Raw genomic sequence first — 15,365 nt, 5'->3', positions numbered from 1 at the left:
AGTCTACCATCCACTAGCTAGGATTCGGGTAAGTTTCTTAACTTCTCTGGGCTTCAGGTTCCTTCTCTCTAAAATGAGGTTAATAGGGGCACCCGGGTAGTGCAGTCGCTTGAGCGCCTGACTCTTGGTTTTGGCTCAGGTCATGTTCTCAGGGTTGTGAGATTGAGGCCTGCCTTGGACTCTATGCTCTGTGCAGAGTCTGCTTAACACTCTCTTTCCCTCTCCCCCTCCCCCTCTCCCCTGTGTGCATGCTCTCTCTCTCTCTAAAATAAATAAATACATCTTTAAAACATAAAATAAAATGGGGATAATTAAAATGTCTGCCTCATGAGGTTTTCATGGTCCCTAAATGAGTTGAGCCATATGATACTTCAGCACGGTGCCCCGCACATAGTCAGATGAGCTGGATGCCTTCAGTTTGTTCCTCTAGATCCACCATCCACTCTTTCCCCCCCAACTCCATGCCCAAGAACCTGGCCTTTATGGACTGCATCAAAGGGTTTTCTTGCCCTCTGTCTTCCAGTTGGATTTGGCCATTGGGAGACACCACAGAACATCAGAGGGCAGGAAGAGAGAGACGTTGGGGTGTTGGTTTTGTGTCATTCTCCCTGCCAGGCCACTGAACGTGGATGCTCTCCCTCAATGAAAGGCCACAGCCTTGTCAGGTGGCCCTCTCTGGAGAGCTCCTCATTCCAAGTTCCAATAACTCCTCCTTCCATATATCCCTTTAGGCCCCGAGGTGGAAGCTGCTTCCTACTGTTTCTTGTTGGGGTGCTGTCCTGTCCCTTTTTGGTTTCTCCTTAGAGACACTTTTTACTGAGCTCTCTTCCGTGACCTCATGTGAATACACCTCCTCTGTCCTGATGCACAGACCCCTGCCTAGGCTACCCCTACTGGTAGTACCACCAGGCAGCAGGGGATCATGGATGTTCCTCTCTCACCACTTCTGCTTCTACGTCCAAGCTTCCTCAGAAGAAACTGGGTTCTAGGAGCTATCCACATGAGGAAGGATGAAAGAAATGGCTCAGAGTGGGCTGACGAGGCAGGAGGGATGAGTTGTTAGCGAGATGGAGAGTCGGCGAAAGGGAGGAATGAGGTGGAAAACAAGACAGAGTTCAGGGGTCATCTAGGGCCTCCTAGAGAAGCTTTGGCCTCCAGACAAGACAGACCCAAGGCTGAAGAGCAGAACCCAGTTTGACTGCCTAGGGGGTTGGAGGGCCTACTGAAAGGGTCCTGGAGCTTGGGCCTCTGCCATGGGGTCCAAGCCTTCCCCCCACATCCCCTCAAACAAGATGTCAGGGCCCTTCCTTCCCAGGGCCTCCCTCTGGAGCCTGACGCCCCTGCCTGGGGCCTCTTTCATTTGAGCAGCCTGTTCTGCTTATCTGTCCCCTTAGCCTCTGAGGTGTGACATTTATCTGGTGCTCTCATTCAAGCAGGAGACAGAGCGGCGCAGGAATGGCCCTGGAGAGGCTCAAAGAGGAATGTGTGGAGTTTGGGCTTCCCGTCCCAAGATCCCCCCACCCGATCCCTCACCCCAAGTCTGGGCTGGGTGTCCCTCCTCCAGGGTCCCAAAGCCAGGTGCACTTTCCTTACCATAATTGCCCATCTCCTCTCTTGTTGAAGCGCCACCCAGTCCACCCTTGTATCACCAGCCCCTAGCAACTTGCCTGGCACACAGTAGGCTTGCAGCATCTACATGGTGCCCAACCAAAATCTACTTATAAGAGGAACTGCCCCCTGCTGCCCCAGAGCAGCAGGCCTCCAGTAACACTGACATAGACAAGGAAAAGAGCCCTACACGGTTGGGGCTTGAGGACTGAACTGTGCTTTCATCTCACCAGGCTGCTGGCTTTGGACACTCCCTTCTTGTTCTGGACCTTGGTTTTTCTTATCTGAAACTTGGACTTGGTTGGACTTGATAATCTGGGGTTCCAGTGCCAAGGAAAGACTTTTTTAAGTATCATGATTAACACATACAAATGATTAATATGTACAAATTTTGAATCACAGTCACAAACCTTGGCATCTTAGCCTTTCTTGTTTACTCATGGCTGAGCACTGTAGGTATTTTTATCAACATGTTCCTAGTCTAAAAAGAGCCGGTCTCCTCGTCCAGCCACGTAAGGCCTCTGTGCCCACAAAATTAGGTAATGGATTAATTCACTCCCTTACTCATTTGTTCATTTAACAAGGATTTATGGAATGGCTATCACCAGTCGGAGCTGAATTGTGCATCTCCTTCACTGTCGTTGTGAGAAGCTCCGAGAAAGCTAGTAGGTACCAGAGATGGCATGGAATCTTCGTGTGAGCACGGAGGTGGGCCCCTCCCTCATCACCCGCCCCACTTCACTCCTGCTCTTCCCGCAAAGGGGCCTGGGAGAGGTGGCCCTACTGCCCAGAGCAGAGAAGTCTGGCTGCCTATCTGGCTTCCCGTGGGGTAGGTGGTGACATCTGATTTAGGGATCAAAAGCTCAGGGGTCTGGAAAGAGTAGAGGGCCAGGTAGAGGCCCAGACAGTTCCACATGGCCCAATGGAGACCCCCTCATATCCACTAACTATGCCCCTATACACACCAGCCAAATATAGGTAGGAAGCATCACTAAGCTCCTCTGCAATGGGGCTGACCCGGAACAAAGTCTCTGGGCCCAGCAACGGCCCCAAGGGCTTTTCTTGAGTCAGACTCACTGATGCGTGGAGGGTAGACCAACAAACTAGGCCGGGAGGAGTGTGCTCACCATCCAACTCAAATTTGAATACTGTATGGGGCTCATCAAGGATTCTGGCTAGAATTGAAAGGGCCATCCTTCTGAGTGCTGGATTCTGGTCCCGCAATGTGCCTTTTCCCTTTGGTCTGGGTACAAGGGGTCTCCAGATAGTTGTCTGCCGGGTCAGGGATGGGGGAAAGTTTCATTTGTGTATGTGGACTGAAGATGCCGGCTCAAGGATGGTGGGCTGTCTATGGAGCCCCAGGTGGGGAATGTAGGGCAGCTCTTCCTGGATGTGTCCCACGGGTGACCTGTGAGCAGCACTGGGCTAGGTACATTGCTAAATTTGGCCAGGCTGTTTTCCCTTCGGGAAGGGAAGCTGCTGAGTGCAGCTGTAAGGAATATACTCAACCTCATACATGGGCCCCTTGACAGATTTCTCTTTCAGGTTCAGGTGGGGTCCCATTGCTGCTTGGCAATCCTTTAAAAAAATAACTGTGTTATTTAACTTACTAAAAAAGGCAATACAAACACATTATTGGACGTTTTAAAAATAAAGGTAAGTGAAAAAGACAAATCACCCTTAATTCCACATTCGACCACTCAGAAACAGCGACTGTTAACTGGTATATATTCTTAACAGTCGTATATCTGTCCATATATATCATATATTCTTTTAAAAAATCAGATTGCTGGGGCACCTGGGAAGCTCAGTCAGTAAGCATCTGACTCTTTTTTTTTTTCTTTTTTAAAGATTTTATTTATTTATTTGACAGAGAGAGAGAGACACATAACAAGAGAGGGAACACAAGCAGGGGGAGTGGGAGAGGGAGAAGCAGGCTTCCCACGGAGCAGGGAGCCCGATGTGGGGCTCGATCCCAGGACCCTAGGATCATGACCTGAGCCGAAGGCAGACGCTTAATGACTGAGCCGCCCAGGCGCCCCAAGCATCTAACTTTTGATCTCAGCTCAGGTCTTGATCTCAGGGTTGTGAGTTCAAGCCCGGCATTGGGCTCCACCTTGGGCATGGGGCCTACTCAAAAATAAGAAAATAAAAATAAGTAAATAAATGCATACATACATAAAATAAAAAAAAAAACAAATCAGATTGCCGTGTTCATACTAGTTTTTCAATTAATATGTCCTAAGTATTTTTTCATGTCCTCAAATTTACTTGTTTTATTTTCCAATATCATTTCAAATGGTTCCATAACATTCTATTATATGAACCTGCTTTATCAAGTTGGGGCATAAATAAGAGAAATATTTCATAAATATTCATATTAACTACTCAAGCCCATCTGAAGTAACAAGAAATACCGTACCTCTCTCTTGGGTTTTTCCTTCACCTTGAATTGTCAAAGCATACAAGGACATCCTCAAAAGGGCTGGTTCATCCAAAGCTGGATGACAGATGAGAACACTGGAGCCTCTGATTAGCTGTAATTTCTGTTGTCACACCAAGGTATCCCTGTGGAACCTGGTCCTGGATAATCTCAGCATCCTTGTCCACCAAGACAGTGATGTGATTTCCTCAATGGTCCAGACCACAAGGGATTTCTAAGGTAGTTCTCCAGTGGAGAAAGACCCCGATGTGCCAAAATGCCTAGGATGGGAGAAGCTTCCAGTCCCAGACACACACCAGCCAGAACCCTGCCAGCTTAGGGCCTGGCACTGAGCTTAGACAGTCTGTCAAGCTTCCCACCACCAGTGGACCTCACTCAGAACCATCTCAATCCATCAGAGAGGGGATAACCATGTTGATACCCAAAGGGAAGGGACCAAGGGGCCCATACAGATTGGCCCACCTCCTTCTCAGCAACCATTCTTGAGAAGTTAAATGAGTTCTCTCAAATTCCTTCTCTGCACCTCAACTTCCCCCTCGACTGTCATGCATTCTTTTACTTGCCTCTCACATCAGGAACTATCCTGCTTCCTTCCCTCCTAAATCTCTTGTCTTTATTAATTTTTCCTTCTATATCCTGCATCTTCAGCCTCTCCCTCTTTGCAAAGTCCTCTTCCTCCCCAGACACACAAATCTCTCAAGTGTAGAAAACTAACAAGCTAGTAAGCCCTCCTCCAATCTTCATTTCCCTCCAGCTATGACTCAACTGGCCAAACTTCTAAAAAGAACAATCTACTCTCATCATCTTGACTCCTCAACCCATACAACATGGGCACCGTGGACATCATCTGCTGAGACCACTGTCTCAGAGGTCACCCTGTGTCCCAGTTCACCAGAAGTCATCCTGGTTTGCCCTTGTTGTCCCAGAGTCTTATTCAGCGTGCCAGTTTAAACCTTGCATTATATAGTCGCCTTACTGCTCACCAGCCACAACCAACACAACCCACAGTTTTATCGCAGCCATTTCCCCCCTGAACTCCAAGCAACACCGGCCTCTGTTGACTGTGCCCTTCTTGAAATGTCCTCCTCTGGCTTACTTGACACCTCTCGGCTAGTTTTCACCTCTCCCTTCTGTGTGCTCTCTCTCAACCACATCCACCACATTCACTTTCCCCCCAGACGCTGGAACTTTGTAAGGTTCTGTTTCTTTCACTTAGCATGTAATCTTCTGAATTTCACCCACATCCACAGCCTCAGCTCATCATCTCCGCCTTCGCCCCTGATTCAGTGCAAATCTAAAGACTTCTGGGAATCATGGTGGCTTAAATGCAGGTTTACAGCACTACCCTCCCCCAACTTGACAGAAATGAACAAAAAGAAACAAAAATGAGAGAAAAGGCTGCACCAGGGCTGAAAGCATGGCATGATTCTCCTCAGACACAAAAGAAGGTTTAAATAGAGACAGACCTTCCTCTTGGAAGGGAAGACACTGTGATATAAAGCTATCTATTTCCTCTGGATTCATTTGTAAATCCAGTACAATCCTAATCAAAATACCAACATGATTTTGAACACAATCAAATAATTATACAGTTAATCGTGTAAGAAATAGCAAGGGGAATTCTAAAAAAGATGAGCAGTAGAGGAGAAAGATTCTTTTATCTTTTTTTTTTTTTTTTAAGATAATAGTACATTACAGGGGCGCCTGGGTGGCTCAGACTGTTAAGCGTCTGCCGTCAGCTCAGGTCATGATCCCAGAGTCTTGGGATCCAGCCCCACATCGGGCTCCCTGCTGAGCAGGGAGCCTGCTTCTCCCTCTCCTTCTGCCTGCCGCTCCCCTTGCTTGTACTCTCTCTCCCTCTCTGTCAAATAAATAAAAAATCTTAAAAAAAAAAGATAATAGTTCGTTACAGTAATATGGGGGGGAGTTGTGGTAGAGGAACAGGAATAGGAAGCAAATAATGGAATAGATGTAGACTCTAGAATATATATCCAGATATAGAGAAATGTACTGTATGAGAAAAGGGGCATTGCTAATTAATAAGGGAAAGATGGATTGTATATGTATATGAAATGTATTTATAGATAAGAAACTGTAAATGATTATTTCTTGAGGTGGGGAAGAGCTCTTGAAGTGTGCTTTCTAGGTCAGAGATCATAAAAGAAAAGGTTGACATGCTTCACTATATAAAAAATGAACATTTCTGGGGTGCCTGGATGGCTCAGTTGGTTAAGCAAGCTGACCCTTGGTTTTTGGCTCAGGTCATAATCTCAGAGTCGTGAGATCGAGGCCCACATCGGGGTCCACGCTCAGTGGGGAGTCTGCTCGAGGATTCTCTCTCTCCCTCTCCCTCTGCCCTTCTCCCCACTCTCTCTCTCTCTTTCTCAAACAAATAAATGAATAAATCTTAAGGGGAAAAAAAGAAAATTTCTGGCATGGCAAACACTCCATAACAAAAGTCAAATAAAAAATGCAGGGATGAGTATTTGCAGCAATAAATGACAGAAAAGGGAATACTCATCCCAATATAGGAAATGCTCCCTCAGCTCCGTAAGAAAAAGATAAAAACTGAATGGAAATGGGGGTAGGGGATAAAAAGAGTTTGGGAATCATTCCCTGCTTAATCAGCCACCTTGCATAGAGGCAGGGGAGGGCGTAGTGAGCTAGAAGAACAACGTAACGCAAATGTTATCAGACCCTCCCGGTCTGGGACTATAAATAAAGTTCCATTAACATCCATCACCCAAAGTTCCTGCTGTTTCTCTTCTGGCACTTACAAGACCTCTGCCCTCTTCCTCCTCTGCCACAAGTATTTCTGGGAGTTCCAAAAAGGGAGCCCACATATGCTGAAGCATCACCCCGTCAGCCACAATCCCCATATGGCTTCTCTGGAGTTCTTCGCTCCCAGTTCAGTGCTGTTGCAAGCAGAGCCACCCCAGCAGTGACCCACGTGGGACTACGGCTCTGAGGAGGTGCCCCCTTTCCCATGTTCCCAAAGCCTCCATTCCCTGGAACCAGAGGCCCCTGCGCCCCAGGTAGAGGTGAGGAGAATGGCTTTCTCCTTCGCTCAGTGGCTGGCCTCCGTGCTAACACCCGGGGGATCAACCCAGCTCAAGAGGAAGAAAGAGGGGCCAGAGAAAGGGGACAAAAAGGGACAGCTTTGTTTCCTACTGCTTCTGTAACTAATGGGCACAAACCTTTGGGCTTAAAGCAATACACTTTATTCTCTCACAGCTCTGGAGGCCAGAAGTCCTGGAATCAAAGCGTTGGCAGGGCTGTCCTCCCTCCAGAGGCTCTTGGGGAGAATCTTTCCACTGCCTTTCCCAGCTTCTAGAGCTGCATTCTTTGTGTTCCTTGGCTCATGGCCCCTTCATCCATCTTCAAAGCCAGTAGCATAGCATCATGCTTCAGTGGTTACATCGCCTTCTCGTTCTGTGTCGAATCTCCCTCTGCTTCCTCTTACAAGGACACTAATGATTGCCTCCAGGGCCTCCCCAGCGACGCCAAAATAATCTGCCCATTTTCAAGATCCTTAATCACATCTGTGAAGTCTCTTTTGTCATATACGGTAACATTCACAGGTTCCAGGGATTACGACTTGATTATCTTTGGGTACCATTACTCAGATTGCCACAGGGCCAGATGCCTTTTTATCATCCTCCTGCCTGCTCATCTCCTTTCTCCTTAGCCCCCAACCTCCTCCCCCAGTTTAAGAAGATAGCCCCCACAGGGCGCCTGGGTGGCTCAGTTGGTTAGGCGACTGCCTTCGGCTCGGGTCATGATCCTGGAGTCCCGGGATCGAGTCCCGCATCGGGCTCCCTGCTCAGCAGGGAGTCTGCTTCTCCCTCTGGCTCTCTATCCTCTCGTGCTCTCTATCTCTCATTCTCTCTCTCTCAAATAAATAAATAAAATTAAAAAAAAGAAAACAAAACAAAACAAAAAAGAAGATAGCCCCCACAAATATTCATAGATGCAGATAAATACCAGTATTGGGATGTTGTCTATACCAGGAGTGTCAGAGGTCCAACTTGGCAACCCAGTGCCCCGTGATGGGGGTCAGGCCACCAGTCTTGGCATCCGTGGCAACTGGGTGGCAGGTCAGGGCTACAGAGCTAAGCTTCTGGGAAGGTCAAAGCACCATGTCAGCTGGTCACTGAAAGAGTCACCAGCAAAAGGAGGGCTTGGGGCCCCAACTGGCTGGAGCTGCTCTTCTATGGCCCTGTGTCAAACCTTGCCTGTGTCCCCACTAAGCGCTGATAGCAGGAGCATCTTCACATTTATCACTTTGTCCCTCTGTCATCATCACCATCACCACTACTTCACCAACTTGAGGGCTCAACCCAGGGCTGGAAAGAGCTGAATACTGGACATAGGTTCAGGCTGGCATCTGACAGTCAACACAGGAAGATAGCATATGCCCTGACTAGAGAGTCCCAAGATGACCCCCGGAGCAGGAGGTCCTGAGATGGGCGTTCATAACAACCTCCCAGAAGACCGAAGCAGGGGAGCGTTGGGGCATGATTTCTGCCTCCAGGGGCTGCCTTTAAAATGTGGTAGGCAGTGTTTTAAACGTACCACCCCACCATAATCATCGACAACTATTGTCACCCTATTTACCACTGCAACCATTAACAAGAGTGTCACTGTCACAAGCAGAAAGACTAGGAAAGTGCACGAGGGTAGAGTGCCAGGGGAAGGAGGGCACCGCTGAGAGGGAAGGCTGAAGAAATAATGATGACCAGGCCATTAAAAAGGCTGCTTGCCTTTATCCTAGCCCGGTGGAAGTGGTTCAAGGGTCTTAGGCAGACATGCCCCAGTCACATTTTGGAAAACCACTCTGGATGCAGCATGGATAATGGACTATAATAAGGCAAGGCTGGAGGTGGGGAGGCCATTTAGGAGGCTGCTGCCATAACCCAGGCAAGAAATAATCTGGAGTTGTGTCAGTGGACATGGTAAGGAGTAGATGTATTTGAGAGATATTTATGGAGGAGAAATAGCAGGACTTAGGAACTGATTGGGTATGGGGGCTGGTGGCAGAGCTGGTAGTGGAAGAAGGAGTCAGGAATGATGCCCATGTTTCTGGCTTCAGCCACTGGAAGGATGGTGGTGTCATTCATTGAGTGGGGAGAACAGGGGTCTTTGGAGAAGAGCGTGTGGAGTGCGAGGTGCTTGTGAGACATCCAAGAGGCCATTGAACAAACAGGTCTGGGGCCCTGGGGAGAGGTCCGGGCTGAGGACATGGATGGGAACCAAACCCAAGGGCCTGGGTGAGAGTGTCTGAGGAGAGAGATCGCATGAGAAAAGAAAGCACATGCAGTAGAGTCAGGAATGACACCAATAAGTGAGGAGTTGGCAGAGGAGGGAAACTGAGGACTGCCAGAGACGTAAAGGAAATCAGGAGAGGATGTGCTCCCAGTCAAGGTAAGAGGATGTTTCAAGAAGGGGGAAGAGGTCAGCTGCATCACATCATGCCCAGAGGACAAGTCAGGGAAGGGATGAAAGGTGGATCTGGTCTTGCTGAAGACACGGGGGTAGCAGAGCCTGATCGCCGTGTGCTAAGGCACGAGGGCAAGGGAAGCCTTCCCTCTCAAGAAGGTTAGAGGTGGGGGGAAGGAGAGAAGGAGACAGTGGGGTTCAAAGAGGACCTTTTGGGATCGAAGGGATCTGATCAGGCTTAAATGCCGATGGGAAGGATCCTCTAGGAAGAGGTCGGAAGTTTGGGAGAGTGGTAACTGATGGAATGGCACGAAGACAGGGCAGATAGGGAAATACAGTGGGATTGCCAGGCAGCACTGAGGGACATTAAAGACCATGAACTTGAGGAAGCTCCAGTCAAGGCAACCATGTGATTTTCTCTGGCTGCCTCTGCAGGGCTGCTGTAGGCTATACACGGTAGGTCCTAGCCGATTCGTGTATGAGGACCTCTTTTTCACTGAAAAAGTCTCTGGCTTTGAAACTTCAAAATACATCTGACAGGATAGCAGTTGTGATTGAGAAAGCCGCCCACGGTGGGCGAGGATAAGACACTGCGTCAGACGTAACTACCTGCAAACCCGGGCTCTTCCTCTGCCCGTGGGAGCTTAGGTAAGTTAGTCAACCTCTTTAGCCTCAATTTAATCATCTGTAAAATGGAGATAAGACCACTTACCTGGCCAGGACTCTAGCAAGGATTACATGAGCTGATCCATGCTAAGCACTCGGCGCGGCGCCTGGCACAGAGCTAGCTCTCCACAAATGTCAGTCATCATGGCCATGAATTCAGTTTTACTTTAAAACAAATTGGTGTTTTAGTCATCACGCTAGCACCCACACATGGGGGAAATGGTTGTTTGTGTATGTGGAAGGTGTGTTCCTTATTCAGTCAGCAGGCTGTGTTTGGGGGGCTGGGGAGACTCCGGGACCCCGGGCAATAGTTTGGAGTCTCACAAGGATCCTCGGTCCCTCCACATCTGCTCCCGACTCCTTCTGTGATCCGGCCTCTCCCCAAGGCTGGCATTACCAAGGAAACTGAGGCCCAGAAGCTTACCCATGGCCACGCAGGAACTCATGGCAGAGCTGCTGGGAACCGGCCTCTCTCAGCCCCTCTTGCTCTCCTCCTGAGGCAGCTTCAGCCTGTCGGCGTTTCCACAAGTGCCTGGGCCTGGCTGGGCCCATGTGTTTGCTGTGTTGCTGCTGTCACCGCCAACTGCTCTGTCAACCGTGGGAGTGTGGGCCTGGGCTCCAGGAGCTGTTGTCCCAACTCTGACTGTGGTTCCAGACTTAGTCACATTTCTGTCCCAGGCTCTCTCACAGTCCCTGTCTCAGCCTCTGTCACAGCACTGTGGCAGCATCTGTCGCAGACCTGTCACAGCCTTTGTCACAATACCTCTCACAGCCCCTGTCACAGCCTGTCACAGACTCTATCACAGCCTCTGTCACAGCCCCTGTCACAGCCTCTATCACAGCCTCCGTCACAGCCTCTATCACAGCCTCTGTCACAGCCTCTATCACATACTCTATCACAGCCTCTGTCACAGCCCCTGTCGCAGCCTCTGTCACAGCCTCTGTTGCAGACTCTTTCACAGTCCCTGTCACAGCCTCTGTCACATACTCTATCACAGACCCTGTCAAAGCTCCTATAGCAGCCTCTGTCCCAGCCCCATCTTAGCTTGTCACAGCCTCTGTCACAGCCTCTGTCCCAGCCATCACAGTCCCTGTCATAGCGGCCATCACAGACTCTGTCACAGCTCCTGTCGCAGCCCCTGTCAGAGCTTCTGTCACAGCCCCTGTCACAGTCTCTGTTGCAGGCTCCATCACAGCCTCTGTCACATACTCTGTCACAGCCTCTATCACAGACTCTATCATAGACTCTGTCACAGCCCCTTTCCTAGTCTCTGTCACAGTGTCTGTCACAGCCCCTGTCACAGCCTCTATCACCCTCTCCCTGACACTGTCTCTGCTCTGGATCCTGCAGTGTGGCCTGTGGGGCACAGCTCTCATTATGCAGTGGAACTGTCTTTCTCTGGAAGGCGTCCAGGGAAAGGCTCACGTAATAGCAGGTTATCCTGACGTGCAGGGCTCGTGGGAGGGAGGCTGGGCCATGGGGCCTGCACAAAAGATGTGCTTTGCGGGGAGCTGGAAAGCAGAGCTCCCAGACCAACTGCCAACCCTAGCTGTGGCTCCCGCCATGGGCCCACAGGCAGCCGGGGTCCAGGCCCTTCCCGCCGGCAGGTGACTAAATGGTTTGGTGCCATTACTTTAATCTCTTCCATCCCACTGTGAGCTTCCAAGAGTAGGGACTGTGTCGTTCTTTTCTTGTCCACTTACTGCAGAACTGAGTGCAGGGCTGGGCTCCCAGGGCCCAACCTGGTGGTTGTCCCCAAAGTCCTGGCTCATTAGGTCTAGTCACTTCCATTTGCCTCTTTTGCTCACACTGTGCCCTTCACCTGGCACGGGCCACCTCTCTGCTTCTACTTTTCTGAATCACACATTGCAAAAGCCAATTCAAGCAGGACCATCTCCCCCTGCTCCCCTCCTCCATGTCCTTCCTCCTCCTTCCTCTGCTCTCCTGCCACTTGGTCACATCACATGACCCTGGTCCCTGGCTTCTTTACAAGAGTTTCTGTCTCTGTCTTATTCTTGTCACAGACGGTGGTAGCTAAAGATTAGGGGCTGGATCTTTGGGGTGATATAGTAGGTTCTCCACAAGCCGGCTAGATAAATAAATGGGTGAATAGTTGAACAAAAACAGGACTGATGTGAAATTGGGTAAGAAGAATAATAGAGGAGTGAGGGAGAGGACAGTGGGCATGGCAGGGAGGACAGCAGGAGCAAGGCTTGGCCGAAGGGAGGAGCCCAGCGTTAGTGGGGGCTGCAGGCTGAACCCAGTCTCAGGGCCACCCCCAGCGCTCCTCACTCCCCACCCCCCCCACCTTGCCCTGTTTGCCAACTCTCTTCCACCTCTCCCCCTTCTCCCAGGCGACCCTGTGTCTTCCTTTACCTTCCTAACTCCTCCAGCCCAGGGTGTTGAAACCATCCTGGGGCCCCTGTCTGAACTCACTTCAGCTCTGATATATGGTGAATTCCAGACGTGGGACAGAGGAGTCTCTGGTACTTAGCTCCTTGGCAGCTCGGCTCAGCCAGCACCTTGGGGGCCTCCCCCCCCGCAAGTGTCTCACTCTCCAGCCTGGCTCTGAGTCCAGGTGGCCCAGACGTCCTGGAGCCCTAGTGGGATACAGAGACACAGTCCAGACCTGGCTGAGCTGTCAACACATCTTTCTTCTGCCTCCCTGAGAGGAGAGGGGCATGATGTCCCAGCCAGTGCCTTGGCCAAGTCCCGAGGGAGTAGTTGGGAGTATAGGATGGGGAGAATGGAGAGATCAAGGGCTGGCCTGGAAATGAAAGGGCTTTATGCTCGGCCAGGCTCTGGGTACTCACAGGTGGGGTCCTGCACAGAGGCAGGGGGTGGTGAAGGGGACAATGCCATGGCTCACACTCCCAGATCCTAAGGAAACCAGGCAGAGCTGAGAAGAAAGCAGATGGCAAACCCAATAGGAAACTGAGCCTGTAGGGACTTTCTTTCACTAGTGCCTTAATATCACTGGGGGAGGGTGGGCATGTGGGCTCCCAGTAGTTTCTGCAGCCAGACTCTGGGGGTGAGGGTATTGGGAGGAGGGGCTCAGAAGGACCCAGTAACCTTCCTTCTATTGGGACAGAAGATTTTCTCCTAGGGCCAGCTTAGAGCAACCATTTAGTGGCCCCCTAAGCTGGACCCTTCCCCTAGGCATATCCTTTGGCAATTCCTCATTTATCCCACAGAGAATGCAGCAGGCCTTACTCCTGCCAGGCTGCTCCATTCACTGTTTCCCCCATAAGAAACACACACACACAGACACAGACACACACACACACACACCACTGTCTAGAAAACCCAGTTCACTTTCCACCTCCTCCAGGAAGCCCACCTTCACCACACTCAGGAAGCACCATTGCTCTGAGCTTCTGAACCACTTACTCTGACCCTTGATTACAAACCCCTGGAATGGCCTTTCACCACTTTGACCGACTGAGGACTGCCCATCTAGGGCATTTCACTGTCTTCTCGGCCTTCATCCATTTGTGGCTATGCTCAGGGATGGGCACCAAGGCTTGGTCAAGACAAGGTGATTGATTTGTTCTCTCCATACATCTACATACTCCTTCTTGGGGCCTCATCCCCAGGTCAGAACTGCCAGCAGGAAGTTTACATATCCCTGATTCCAGCCCCTAGAGCAGACCTGCCTCCGAGCAGAGCAGAAGGTGTCCTGGGAGGACCATATCTACCCTAAACAGTAAGATTAAGTTGCACCTGTGTATGGTGGAGGCCTTGAGCATAGGGTCAAGGGTGTGACCTCTGAGTCAGTTTCCTCTGATCCCACTTAGGCAAGTGCTCATCCCAGAGAGAAGAAAGTATGCCTTCTGGAGACTCAGCCAAGACTTACCAGGGACAGAGAATTTGAAGAAAACAATCTTGCATAGCAAGACATCACTTCTGTCCCAACAGCAATTTTAAGACAAATATGTGACCTAAATTGGATTCCAAAGGCCAAGTGTCTCCTCCATGGGCAATAGCCTCCATTGGATATTCCAAGTTTTATTCAATATTCCATCATTCAGTGTTTATTGAGAACTTACTACAAATGAGATGTCATACTCCAAGCATTCATTCTCTCAGTCTTCACAATAACTTATGAGGTATACATCATTAAACCCATTTTACACATGAGGAAGACTGAGGCATACACAGGCAGTAAATGACAGAGAAGTATTTAATTCGGTTTCCCAGTCTCATGTTCTATTGTTTACAGCGGGGGGCCCCCGGATTTTTGGAATTCACAGACCAATAACATTTCAAAAATGATTTTTGGGAACAAACACAGAATCCCATGCCAACTTTTTATTTAGCCAAGGACATAAAAAATACCATCTTCTAGCACTATGATTTCATAAAAGGGCATTTCAACACAGAAAATGCAGCAAGGATATAATGTTAGAATAAAGACAGACTTCTAAGAAGGACAGTTGGCAACCTTACCCTAAAATATCCTACATTGTTCTCCTTCTCTCTCTCTCTCTCTCTCTCTTTTTTTTTTTTTTTTGTTAAATTTCAGGCAGAACTGGCCAAAACCTTGGCATTACACGGTGTGGGAGTCACACCCCTACCTCTGAGCTGTCTCTTTAAGCAAGAACAATGCCCTCAGCCAAAAAGCAAATAAACTTTCAGAATTTCTTAACCCCCTCTGCCCATTCAGGTTCCTACCAAATAAGGTCTGAGACTGACCTATAATTAGCTACATTCCCATTCCGCTCCTCTGGAAGGTTAAGAAGCCCATCTTCACCAGCCCCTTCTCTCTTAGACCCAGATTTTTTCTGGGTTTGCATTCCAGGAATACCCAGGGCCCCTGCAGCCCTGCAGGAAGCACATCTGTCTCTCAGAGACACTCAGTTCCCCACTGAAGCTGACAGCGATAGGTCTCTCTATCTCAGTCCAGAGGCAGGGCCTTCCCCTTGCCGGAGTCCCCAGGTCCCATCTATTGTGTTACCAGATGAGCCAGAACAGACCCCAGGCTTTCTAGGCAGCACTGGAAATGAGAAGGCATGAGACCTGGCTGGAGCAATGGCGAGAATACAGAATGTGGAGGCTCCATTCTTCACTGTCTCTCTGCTTCAACCACACCAGACTCAGAACCGCCTCTCCTCCCTCCTGCACCTGGGCCTGCCCTCCACCCCACCTGTGTGAGTCAGCTGGGCAGCCGAGAAGAGCCTGACCTGTGGGGCCTTTGGCTGGAGATCC

Source organism: Eumetopias jubatus, unplaced genomic scaffold (assembly GCF_037043125.1).
Source record: "Eumetopias jubatus isolate StellerSeaLion01/CBP00866 unplaced genomic scaffold, mEumJub1_p1.0 scaffold_7, whole genome shotgun sequence".
Taxonomy (NCBI): Eukaryota; Metazoa; Chordata; class Mammalia; order Carnivora; family Otariidae; genus Eumetopias; species Eumetopias jubatus.
The sequence above is the reverse complement of the archived record's forward strand: the minus strand, read 5'-3'. Positions refer to the sequence as shown.